Source organism: Chelonoidis abingdonii, chromosome 6 (assembly GCF_003597395.2).
Source record: "Chelonoidis abingdonii isolate Lonesome George chromosome 6, CheloAbing_2.0, whole genome shotgun sequence".
NCBI classification, from domain to species: Eukaryota; Metazoa; Chordata; order Testudines; family Testudinidae; genus Chelonoidis; species Chelonoidis abingdonii.
Window position 1 is genome coordinate 66,735,321 of NC_133774.1, and position 13,274 is coordinate 66,748,594.

Sequence of the window (13,274 nt, forward strand, 5' to 3'; positions counted from 1 at the left end):
ATACAGATAGATATGAGCCTGTGTTTCAATGTTTGTTTGCTGTGAAAAAGACCATTTCACTTGAGTTGCTTATAGATCACGAGGTGATTGATCAGCATTCAGTTGCCATGTTGATGGCATTGGTCATGATGAAGTACTTAACAGGGAGGAGGACCATGTGAAGGTTGCCATCTTCTTCCCCCTAATTGGGATGCTATAGGAACAATAAAAGAATCCACCCAACCCTTACCGTACACAGATATGCAATCATATTAAAATGACACTAGAGATGATGATGTCTTGGTCTAGAGACAGTTATTTCCATATCCCTTTTAGTTTTTTAAGTGCATGCAGAGAGGAGCTTTCTTTTATAAAAGTACATACAGTGTTTCTGCTTGTCCTCCCACTGAGGATCTAGTCCTTTGTTAGGTGGTGGTGATGATGATGATGTAGTGAACAACTCGGTCTCATTTCAAAGCAAAAAATAAGAGTGCAGTTAACTTTTGCTTAGCTTTACTCTTCTTGACTATATTTTAATTAATGAAACAACTTAAACTTGGTCTCATTACACTTCTCATGTTCTGTGGCTGTAAAAGTAGGTTTTGTCAAATACAACATGTATGCAAAACGGCTGAGCTTAAGTAGCTATTGGAACATTAACTGTTGTACATCACAATTAGAACAGGCTTTTTTAAAAAAAATCACAGAATTTTGAAAAATAACATCCATGACTTTCTGTGATTTGAAGTGTTCAGCTTGATGTTATACTAACAATTCTATAATTTTTTCTTGTTATTTAAAAAAGGAAATTAAAGTATGAGAAGGATAAGTTCTCATTTTTGCTTTTCCTTTTGAATGCAGAAAAAATTGTAGCAACCACAAATAAATTAAGATCCCCTTATTTTGCACCTTTTATTTTTTTTCTTGTCCCTCATGGAAAAGATGATGGAGTTATTTTTGAGAATTTCACTGTGTGTATGTTTTCCACTCAAGTTCCTTTTAGGTGTGTTCTATCTTAGGTATATATGTTAATAATTAAGTGTATGGGTGTATTTTGTGTATGCAAACCAAGGGTTACATTTGCAGGATTGGGGCCTTAATCAGAAGGGTCACCAGATTAGAAATGACTATAAAAATGTGTATTTATCTTTTTCATAATTCAGAAAATGGTTCCATATCTCCCTGAAAACTGTTTCAGTGCAAGTTTGGGGCTCAACATTGGCTTTCCATGCTGGTATGGGTACAGTGGAAGGGAACATTGCATGACAAAATGGTTATGGAATTTGGCTTATATTTTAGTTGTGTGTTTCTTTCATGCAGACTTTTCTCCAGATCAGTTTGTAGCAGAATGGTGATTCAATACAAACTTAGAACTGATTTTACAAGTGGTTTATTGATTGTTCATGCTTCTGGTATATATTGATTGGTAGCTGATGTTCCTTTATGAAGTAGAGTCAGTTTTGTAATGGTATTTTCCTGTTCTAAAACTATAATTTTCAGGGATTTGGAATTCCATTGGCATACTATGGACAAGGATTTATTTTGTATTTATATTTTTTTAAAATAAATAAACTTCAAAACAAGATTATGCTTTAAGGAAGCATATATATTGCAAAGGAAATTTTCTTGAGAGAGCTGAATGTTTTGGTTGCAGGTTTGCTTGACTTTATTGTTGATGTAGTACCATTTTTTGTGGGGGACATCCTATATTTTCAATTTAGAAACAGTACTCAAACTAGAGTGGGATTCAGGAACAAGGCAGTGTAGTTGGATTCACTATATCTTTTTATTCCTGCCTATTGGGGGGTGCGTGTGTATGTGAAAAGAAATCTTTCATCACTTCCCATCCCTCTGCCCTTTCGATCTGAACATGATTTCCATTCCCATCAAAATAAAAAAAATTTTTCAACCATAATGGATAACGTTACTATATCTGGATCATCTCTTGGGGGAACAAATATGGAATTATAAACAAGAGATGATCGTAGTAAGAATTAACTATACCATACTGTGGAACTGAGATGTTAACTAAATTCCTAAGTACTGTACTTCATATCTACCCTTCATTAATAGAAATGCCTAATTGTGGAGGAGTTTATGGGAGCAAAACAAAACAAAAAAGCAGAATTATCTCAGGCTTGTTCCAGTTTGCCCTTTATGAGCAGATCCCAGAGGACTAAAAATTCAATGGTTTGTGAAATCCTCCCTCCAGTTGTTAATGGAAATTAGCTAGATTCTATATTAGCAAGTGTGAATTGTAAAATATATATTTTTTATTCCTCTGGTAATTCATATTTATGATGCCTGCAATTTTATTTTTATATACCATTGGTAAAACTATAAGCTGTTACTCATAGTTCAATTATGCATGTGCAGAAGAAGGTGAAAAACTTGATGAAGTAATTATGGTATTTGTTTGGCACTGTATTATTGATGGTATGTGACGATCCAGGAATAAGTAGGATGATTTATGGTACTGGACTGGGATTCAGAAGATATGTTTTTTTTAGTTCATCTGCAAGGTACCGTGCATGTTACTTAGTTTACCTTCCAATCTGTAAAATGAAGACAGCGCTTCCCAACATCACAGAGGTGTTAATGATAAAATCTATTAATGATTACGAGAAGCCTGGATGTTAGTGATAAAAACAGAAGTACCTAGATACACAATAAAATAGAAACAAAGCCTTTGTTACATAAGTGCTGAAAAATGTACCTCTTCTATCTCATCCTTCAGTACTGTTCTCTAGCAATAATTTTGTAACTGTCATAACAATGGACAAATAGTAGATTTATTTTTTCTCTTGCTATATAAAGCTTTAATTGTTACTTCAATTCTTTTCAATTTGTATTTTTTCCAAGCATGCTTTAGTATTGCACAGCTTTTCATTTTATGTTTGAGATAATGAAGCCAGCTCAACTCTTTTCTATTTAGTTATGCTCTTACATGTAGGACACAGCCCAATAGTGTCCAGTGTTACTTTATCTTTGGAAGTTTTATGCTGGACTTTGGACAAGAACTTTTCAAGTATAGGAAAAAAAAAACAACCTTTTTGCAAACATATTATTTCCTTTAGGTGTATTTTGATGCAAAATATGAAAATAAGTTAAAACTTTTATGTTTAAGCCTCTTTTTTGAAAATGTGTGGCTAAGAGGGAGGATAAGTTTATTTTAATAACCATTTTTAACATATGCATTTATAGAAAATATTTCCATTTTCAAAAAGCTGTTATACATTAAATAAGGTTATCAATATCTTAAATTTTCTTTTAAACTTTAGAACTTATTTTTTTTACCACGAATATTGAACATAGTAATTGTAGTAACCTACTCTTTCCATAGGAGAAGGTTACTAAAATTACTATGGGTCATGTTTCCAAGACTGTGAAAATGTGGAGCTTTGGCAGTTACAGTCGATGGTTTTACTATAGTAATTAAAACACAGATGGAGCCCATTTCTTTCCCAAATGTTTGATTGGCAGATACATTGTGGTCAGCATTACTCTGTGCTGCACACATAGGTACCATCTGTCTTCAGTCTGCTTACATAGGGTGATCGCAGTAGAATTTTTATGATTCTCACATGAGCTAATTTTAACTTTCCCATTTAAGCAGAATATCCATCTTCTTCATGAGTGTATTGAAGATGTAGAAAAACTAGAGAATTCAGGATTGCCCTACCAACAAAGGTGGCAATTAAAGGGATTCCAGCAACAGGAAAATCTCACCTATCTGAAAATTTATATCTACTATAATAACAAATGACACTCAGGTTGAAAGATATTAGTGGTGGGGAGAGTGCATATTTATTTTTATTTTATTAAAGTGGGCTGGTTCATGAAAGCTTTGAGAGACAGTTATTTTGGGCTTTAGAATCTAAGACTTTGTCTACTTAAATTGGTTTAAAAAGTGATTTCATTGGAGTGCAAGGATCAGAAGCTGGTTTGGAGTGGGTCTAGGATGGAATCTGATGGTAATTCCAGACAGTGATTGTAAACAGTGCTTTCAATAAGCTTACGTGGAGGTGCGGGACAGATCGTTGGACAGGTAAGTGGAGTTAAGGGTGGGTATTTTCAGATGGGAAAAAATTAAAGTATGTTTATATTGTGAGAGGAAAGAGCCAGAGGGAAGAGAGGTTAAAGAAAAGAGTTAGAGAGGAAAGGAGGGGAAGAGAGTGGATATGAGGGAGATCAAGAGGTAGGATGGGATGAGGTGACTGGAACAAGTGGTGGAAGGATTAGAGGTGCAGAGCAGACAAACGGGGAGAAGAGGAGAAAACTGCAGGAGTAAAGGGGAAGTCAAGCTGAGGGGAGGAGGAAGACTGCATTGTATATAGTCACCTTTCTTTTGGAAGAAATTGGTGTGCAGAGAGAAGTGGAGGCAGGAGGAGGGGAGGGTCTGAGGTGTGAATCAAAGGTGGCAAAAATGCATCTGGGATTGTGGCTATGAGATTCAATTAAGTTGGAGAAGTAGAGTTGTTTAGCTAGAAAGATGACAAAACTGAAGGAAGAGAGAATGACTTTGTAGCAGAGGAAGCTGGGCAAGTAATGGTCTTTTCGCAGAAAAAATCTGCATGGGAGAGCTGGCTCAGAAGAAGCAGATATTGGGGGTGAGTGAGGGTTAGGGTTTGGCAGGGCAGACCATGAGATGGGCGAAAGGGGCAAGACAGTTAAGGGTGGAGGAGAGTGAATCATGAAGAGAATCAACAAACCATATTCAAAGGGGAAAAAGGGAAGATCGGTCAGGGAGAAGAGAGTTGAGAGTAGGAGAGAAATCATCATCACTGATGATGTAGAAGTCACTTCAAGTAGAAGTGACAGGACAGGAATGTGGGAGCTGTCAAATCAACCTTTTTTTTGCTTGTGCAAAGCAACTCTGGCAGCACAAAGAACCCTTGGATTTCCTCAATTGTCCTCAGTCTGCTTTTGCATCTATGTATAGATCAGAAGTTAAATTGATATCATTTGACGATCATTATCTTCTAGCAGCTGATGGGAATCATTTGTGTTGTTTTTTTCAGATGCATCAGCTTTGAGCATGAGTTGTATTGGCATGCTCGTAGTCCCTAGGAGTAGAAGGAATTGCTCTGGTGTTGGTCTGCTTTTATTTATATGAGGACCAGGATAATTGTGGATGGTTGGTAGGCCTAAAGGTTCATCTGTCCGTAGCTGAAAGTTTGTGTGATCACAGTCAGGCTTAGTAAGGCAATGTGGGCTGTCATGTCATCTATAGTGATAGCCAGCAATATGTTACTTTCTCTGGCTTTAATGAGATAGTGGGGAACGAGAATTAGTGTTTTTCTATTGCATTATTTTTAGATTCAAACTTTGTAGCTGAAGACTTGTGACACATGCTTTTAGAATTGGTTTTCTGGTGTTAAATCTCCTGTCTTGGAATAGGGAAATTAAATATATTCCAACATTAGCCATGTGTGATTTATGGATTAGGAGTCATATTGCTGAGAGAACTAATTTAACTCTATCGTCCACTATATCTATTTTCAGAGGTTTTTTTTATGTTGGTTCATCCTTTGATGTGGTTCTTCAGAAGAGTAGGAAAACGTATCTGTCTTGATAACTGGACTTCTTTTAATTACCTCTGGAGAATACTTCCTTCCTTAGCTTAAGTGATTATCTTTTTTAAATATGAGAGGGAGAGTAGAAAATATATATATAGAATGGCCTTCATTCTAATCTGTTTTTTTAAGAGTTTATTGGTAAACTCTAGAAAGATAAATTAAGCATATTTTACATCTTGCGTAGGCATTGGAAATAGCTGCAATTTTGTTTGCCTATATTTCAGACATCACTTTTGTTTTTCTGCCTCATAAACAATTCCAAAAGCTTTGTTCCACAGAAACTAGGGGAAAACATATCTCCTCTGGAGTATTTTTCTTGCAAACTTTACTCCTCATGCTGTAAGACTTTGGAGAGTGAGACTTATATCACAGATCTATTCCCTTCTTCCTGGTTTTCAAGCCACTAAAATCTCAATGGTTCCATTGGAGCATATTCAGCATGCTGACTACCATGCCAGTCCACTGTGTTCTAAGAATGTTGGTTTTATTTGTACAGGTTTGTAAGTAGGGGTCTACCAAATTTGCAGCCATGAAATACGGTGTCTCTGTGAAATCTGGCCTTTTGTGTACTTTTACCCTATCTAAACAAAATTACACAGTGTTTCTCAAATTGGGGGTCCTGATCCAAAAGGGGATCGCATGCCTTTTGGAAGGGGGTGTATTGACACTTCTTACTTCTGCACAGCCTTTAGAGCTGGGCACCCGGCCAGCAGCCGCCACTCTCTGACCACAAAGATCTGAAGGCAGAGTGAAAATTGGTGGGTGCTGGCCAGGGGCCCAGCTCTGAAGTCAACGCTGCCGCCAGCAGCAGTGCAGAAGTAAGGGTGGCATGGTATAGCATTGCGACCCTTACTTCTCTACTCCGCTGCATTCAGGGCCAGGTGGCCAGCTCTTAAGGCAGCACAGAAGTAAGGGAGACATAGAACATACAACTGTACGAACACATCTGTGAAATTTGCTCTTTATGCCCTGACCAACCCACGAAAAATGTGATATTTCTCCGTGACTTAAGTAAACCTTAATTTAGAAGTCTAGGTCAGTGAATGAACACAGTATACAGCTGTGATTGACTCTCAGGCTGCATTTCTGGCCCCATGGTCAGATTTTTCAGTGCCAGGTGCTCCAAAGAAATGGAAATGGCTTTCTTCGGTTTCTGTATTGAATCAGATGTGCGTACATACCAGGGGGGCACCTGGTTGACAGTCTCAACATTAGTGGGCTGCTAAGCCATAACCATTTCTTTTTTTGGAAAAATCTTGTGTGAGGAGGTTTATTGTGTTTTCTTCCAAGATTTAACACAGCCAATTCCTAAAAGGTTTCAGAACCCAGCTAGGAAAGATTTTTTTTTTTCAGGTCCTTAAATGGGCCCCTAAACACAAACTAACCACCTTTCACCACAGTGCATGTCTTTCAGAGATTAAATGAAAGATATCCGTGTTTGGTTTCACTGGCCTTCAGAAAACGTAAATGGTATTATGGAAGAGAACAATATTAGAAAATGGCCACTGGTACTTCTAAGAGTTGGCTTTAGCCTTAATTTAATTAGATAGAAACTAGACACGACTTCTGATGCTACCACAGTAAGAAAGAGTGTGTCAGACTCCTCTGTGTGGTGAATAGTGAAGCTTGGAAGATGGGGACTGGCTCTCTTGCGTACTTGTACAAATTAAAGACAAGAAGAGAGGGGGTTTTTTCTTCAGAGAGCCAAAATCTTACACCTTAGATTAAAATTTAAGCAATGCATATATGTTGTAAGTTAAGATGCGTTCTAACACAAAGGTTCTATGAAAGATCCCATTGGTGCAGATGCAACAATTTAAAATATTTATAGAATTTGTTTAAAAAAGCCTATGTTTGCAGTGGGAAAAATCAAGTCTATAGCAAGAAGCAATGTTTGATCTTATCCTGATGCTACAAGTGAGATTTTCATGTGAACTGTCTGTAGCCACCTTGCTTTGAACTCTTTGAGATTCATGCAAGATTGTCCATTTCTCTGTCTCTTTAAAAAAGTCAGTCTCAGTCTTTTTGAAAGGTAACAGTGTTAGTAATCCATACAAAAATATAACTTAATCTCTTGATCTGTCTGGTAATCCTGTGCTGCTTGGAAAGTTTTACAAAATGATTGAAACATGAAAGGAAAGTTGAGACTGCTTCGTATCTACTAGTTAGATATAATGCACATAAAAGCACATTTAGCTATATGGAATTATTTTTCACAGCCTGGTGATGTGTTTCTTTCAGTCTATATGTTTTCTGTATAATTTAAGCTCTCATTTTAAAACAGGTTAGTGGGATAGGACTGTAGAAAAAGCACTGACCTGGTAGAGGAGTGGAACTAACATGGTCTGAAAGACATCTGACTACAGGTGAGAATGGTGATGGTACTATCCGCCAGATCAAAGTGCCAGTTTTCACTTGTCTCAAATAGCTAATTCTACTCCAGCAAAGATAGTCAGATATCAGGAAGCTTTTTTCTGAAAAGCAGTGCTGTTCATGCTGTTGATACTCTTTCTCCTATAGCCCTCAAAGCATATTTGTCTGTGTTTAGAAATGGGCTTTGTATACTTACAGTGCCTACATAAAAATGTGTGCATATATCTATTATAATTGAAATCCTCTGAAAGTCTAATGCAACCTACACATAGGTTTCTGTCAGTTTGCCAGTACAGGCTTTGCTGCTGTGAAGGCTGTGCACTGCTGTTCCTTTCTAAATAAATCAATAAAAAGTAGTTTTCAGTGCTGCTCCTTCTGGTATCTTGCCCTGAAAAATTGTTATGGGATGCTTTGGATTTGGAGAGCAAGTGTTAAAGACAGATCTAAGTTAATCAAGGACATTTTATGTTCATCAAGCTTGATTCAAAAGGCAAAACAGAAATTCTCTCTCTCCGTTGATCAAAGATGTTCAAAGAAGGCAAAGACAAATAATTATATTCATTGCCAAAAGAGAACTGATCGGTAAATATTCCCATTTGAATTTGGAGCCTGTTATGGAGGGCTGGGTTTACAGTAGCATCTCCTAGTTGTTAGGACCTCCATTTCCTCTGTCTCATCGGCAGCTCCTCCAGTACTGTGATGACCTGCCATTCGGTATGTGGTGACTCAGCCTTTGGTTGGCTTACCAATTTCTGGTTTGCTCCTTTTTGGGATAACAAAGTTCAAAGTAGCAAGGCTCATCTTCAGCCCAGGGTTTTCTCATTATCTTTATCCTCCCCTCACTCCTGAGAGGAGAGGTGGGAAAGGTTTGTCCCTTCTGTAACAAGGTTGGCTGGTAGAGGAGCCTGGGCCTTGGCAGTGGCCCATGGCTCAACAAGAGGCAACAATATGAGGTATCCTGGAGTGTCCTGAGACTGCCTCCCTGGGCCACTTCCTACAGTTCACCTCTCCCCAAAGTCTCAAACTCTAGCATAAAATAGCAACAAAAAAAAATAAGATGACAATGAAGAATTCGGAGCTTCAGCTGCTAGCTACCTGCCTTGTAATGAAGACTTCTTCAACATGGTTGTTCAGGAGCTCTCAGGGTAGGTCTGTCCTCCTACCCTATCTGCCTTATCTAAGCTATCTGGCTTCCTTTTAAACTCCTTCTCCAGCTGGAGCATGCACTGCAGGTGTGGAGAGAGGGGGCCAAAGACACCTGGCCCCACCTACTCCTTAATCCTGCAGTTGTAGTGAGGGATTTATATGTGCCATCATAGATCCATTTAAACCATGGTCAGTCAAATTCTCCTTAAACATTCAGATGACTTACCAGCTGGGTTTAGGACTTAGAGCTGTGGAAAATAGTACGGTAAAAATTTTGATATTTCTTAATAAGTGAACATATATAGTTCCACTTAAAGTCCTCCAACTTTTATAGATGATAAATCAGGAGAAACTCAAAGGAAATTTATGAATAGGCATTTCTGATGTGCCCATCACTGTGAAGAAACACTTATGCTCTTTTTCTTAGAAGAGGAAACCTAGAATAGCCATTCTGTGTGTGGTGTGTTCTTTTGTTGCTGGGTTTATATGGGGGCTGAGTTGGTCAGTAGGGGTAGGTTCTGGAATACCACTTCACTGTATAACCCAAAGAAACAAGAACTATTAGGAACACAAAATTGTTGTTTAGTACATAATATGGATTAAATTATTTTGGTATATTTAAAGCAATGACAAAATTCTGTGTCTGTAGGCCATAGTATATGCTGCTGTCTTTTTGTCCTTCTGAAAACATATTTTAATATTAAATACAATATATTTGAATATCTGGTACGTGCTCAAAGCCAGAAGAGTTATTACATGTTTCTTGGGTGAGTGATGTAGGAGCTCTGTGCTGTGTAGAACAAAAGTTTCTCACTCAAAGACTTTAGTCTTTTTAGACAATACAGTGAAGAGACCCAGCATTAGGTAATCTGTAGTATATGTCACAAAGTAGTGTAGTTTTAAATAATTAAGGCACTCTTTCACTATTAATCCACCATACAAAGAAGACTATAAAAAAGGAGGGATTTGGAGATTGGGAGTGTCATTTGGGGTGGTGAGGTATTGCAATAATTCACAAGTGTAATTGGGTAGATAAATACTGAGTTTTCAAGCCATAATTCTGAGGAACAACTTTGTGTTGTTGGAGCTGTTTCTTTTAATGGGCAGATGTACATGCATCCCCATCCCCTATCCACTTCTGCCCTACTGTGACACAGTACTCATGGATCTACTTTTTCTTTCCCTATTCTTTCTCTCTCCTGTCTCTTATCTTCATTTTCACTTTTTGTGTGTATTTAGGCTCCATGCTGCTCAGGTTAGAGGACCTGTTGTTGGTGTTGTGGCATCAAGACATGCTCTCACAAAGCATGAGCCAGTGAGCTGCTTCCTCAGCATATAGCCCTTGTGACCATGAGCTGTTATAGGGACCACTGTAGCATCAGGGAAGAAATTGGGTTCAAAGATGCTACCCATGGTTTTGCCCCCAATGCACATCAAGTGGGGAGTCAGAATGGGTCCAGCTTTATGCAGCTTTCTGTATTTCTTCTGCATCTCTCACCTTTGCTGTTCCTCCCCTCTTTCCAGGCCTTCTAGTCTGTGGAATAGTGCGGTGCCTTCCAATTATCTAAAGGTTGGTAAACAGTATCTTAATACTATAGCTGCATGTATTAAAACAAACTAGATGAAATAAATTAAAATTTATCAACCAAATAAACCAATCAGATTACATTGCTGGTGAATTAGTTCTGTTAACCAATCCTTCAGAAAATAAAGCAATCACACATTTTGGAAAATATTACAAGAATACGCCTAGGAGTCCCTGTGGCACTTAGAGACTAACAAATTTATTTGGGCATAAGCTTTCATGGGCTAGAACCCACTTCATCAAATGCGTGGAGTGGAAAATACAGTAGCAGGTATTCATATACAGCACGTGAAAAGATGGGAGTTGCCATATCGAGTGGAAGATCAGTCTAACAAGACAATTCAATTAACAGTAGGATACCAAGGGAGGAAAATCACTTTTGTAGTGGTAATGAGAGTGGCACACTTCAAACAGTTGACAAGAAGGTGTTATTAACAGTAGGGGGAAATTAATATGGGGGAAGTCAGGTTTTGTAATGACCCAACCACTCCCAGTCTTTATTCAGGCCTAATTTGATGATGTCCAGTTTGCAGATTAATTCCAGTTCTGCAGTTTCACGTTGAAGTCTGGTTTTGGGACAATTCACTGTATTTAGTATTCAGTATCCAACTTACTGAGCTCTTCTGAAAATGTAGCCAATTATTTTGATGACAAAATGGAAGCTGAATTCTTCTGAAAAATCTGGCCAAAGTTGGGGGTATTGAGCCCTTCTGAAATCTGTCCCTTTCTAAATGGATATTTATGCATACAGACCTCCAATTTGCATTCACAGTGGAGTTAATTAGGGTAATCAGGTTAATTGAATACCTCAATCTTACACTTCTCCTTCATCAGCCTATGAGGAAGTAGCCCAAAAAGGTGCTAATGATTCTATTTGAGCATGGAAATGGGAGTTAGGAACTCATGAATTCTAATCTGAGATCTTCCAGTGTACTTAATAGCACTGTTTACTAGAAAAGTAATTCATTTTATATAGTAACCTTTTTTTTATATCCTGAATACAAAGGAATTTTCTGTTTGCATAAACTCTACCGTGTGTTTGCCAGTCTATCATGTGTAAGCTTTTTTCAAAGATGTAGTGCTGTTAGGGAATTGCACATTTATCTGTCTGTGGTGTTGTTACAAGCATGTGTTCAAGGATACTTTGTAATCTCAAGGTTTTTTTAAATTTCTTTAATGATTTATGTTTTGAGAAAGTATTGTATCTTAAGTATAATAAAATGCTTCATTTAATTTCATCACAGTACTGAAAAGTTGGAATTCAGGGATTTTGTATTTTAAATATTTTAGTAGTGATATTCCAGCAAAAACATATATCTTTACTGCAGATTACCTACATATAGTTCTCCTGTGGAAAAGGAGAATAAAAGACATTGGTCTAGTTTGTGAATCATTTGGGGATAATTTATTACAGTAAAATAGAATATTATTGTTAGTCAACACTAACAAAATGGTCATAGTGATAGGTAAGACTTACTGGCAGGAAAAGGTTCTGTGTTGGTTTCTCTAATGTTGAATCCATGCTGCCTCTGTGCTGTTCATGCTTATTAGCAGGATAAAATATTGTCAACAAGAAATAGAAATTGAGAAGTGTAGATTGTTCAGGGGAAAGGTAAAATGGACAATCCAAGACACACAATAAAATTTTATTGTAGTGCATAAACCAGGGTAGTAAAGCTGTTAAGTACAGGCCATCTTTAATGCTGCCATAGACTACATCTACACTGATGTGCATACTCAGGTACTTATTATATGCTCATGCACATACCCCCATACTGACGCTGAGTGTCCACATGTGTTGTGCTGGACATGGGTACAAGCTGAATATCTATGTCCACTCTGCCACTTTTTTGGATACACGTATTTGGTATTAGCATTTCAGAGGCAGTAACCCAGGGTTCTGTGCATTACAGGAGACTCTAGGAACTGCTTGCAGTGTGCTGTTGGCACTGTCCATGCCTTCACGTATTTGTTGAGAACTATTCCTGCTCACCCGTCTCTCCTGTCCAACTTGGTGGAAGACATTGAGCAAATGATCAATGATGTGTTTCTTCTTGTGGGACAAATATGTGCACATTACAGGTACACGACCGGTGAGAATCTTAGGTGAATGGACTTGGACCTTTCTCACAAGTGGAAGACAGGTGACCAGGATGGTGACTGATCCACTGTTTCCCCATGACACAGAGCCACAGGAGACTGCCAGTGTTGTGACTGTATGTCCATTGGTGGACTGCTGCTTCTAGACCAGGAGAACCCAGCATTCTGTGGTGGTATCACACTGGGATGGTGAACAGTGAGTGCAGAATTTCAGAATGAGGAAGCAGATGTTCCTGGAGCTCTGTGAGGAGTTGGCCCCAACTCTACAGCAGCAGAACACTCTCTTCCCCATACCGGTAGAGAAGCAGGTGGCTATTGCCCTCTGGAAACTGGCAATGTCAGACAGCTACTGGTCTGTGGTAGACCATTTTGGGGTGGAAAAGTCCACTGTTGGGCTTGTTGTGGTGCAAGTTTGTGAAGCTGTCAATATTCTCATCTATAGTCTGGAAGCATGTGTAATTCCATGGGCAAGATAATGACAGAAAGATGAGAGGTGTCATTTGATTTGAAAA

General features: G+C 38.2%; 1 protein-coding gene across 9 annotated transcripts in view; it reads left to right on the forward strand.

The window, feature by feature from the left end:
* PAM (peptidylglycine alpha-amidating monooxygenase) overlaps positions 1–13,274 on the forward strand; it is a 241,314-nt gene that overhangs the window by 40,584 nt on the left and 187,456 nt on the right. The window contains exons 2-3 of one of the 9 annotated variants that reach the window (XM_075067128.1): positions 7,843–7,924; positions 10,602–10,647. The exons of 7 other annotated variants lie outside the window; for them this stretch is intronic. The gene's annotated coding sequence lies outside the window, so the exon portion shown is untranslated. The remainder of the gene's footprint in view (positions 1–7,842; positions 7,925–10,601; positions 10,648–13,274) is intronic. One more of the 9 variants, XM_075067129.1, reaches the window with a different exon arrangement.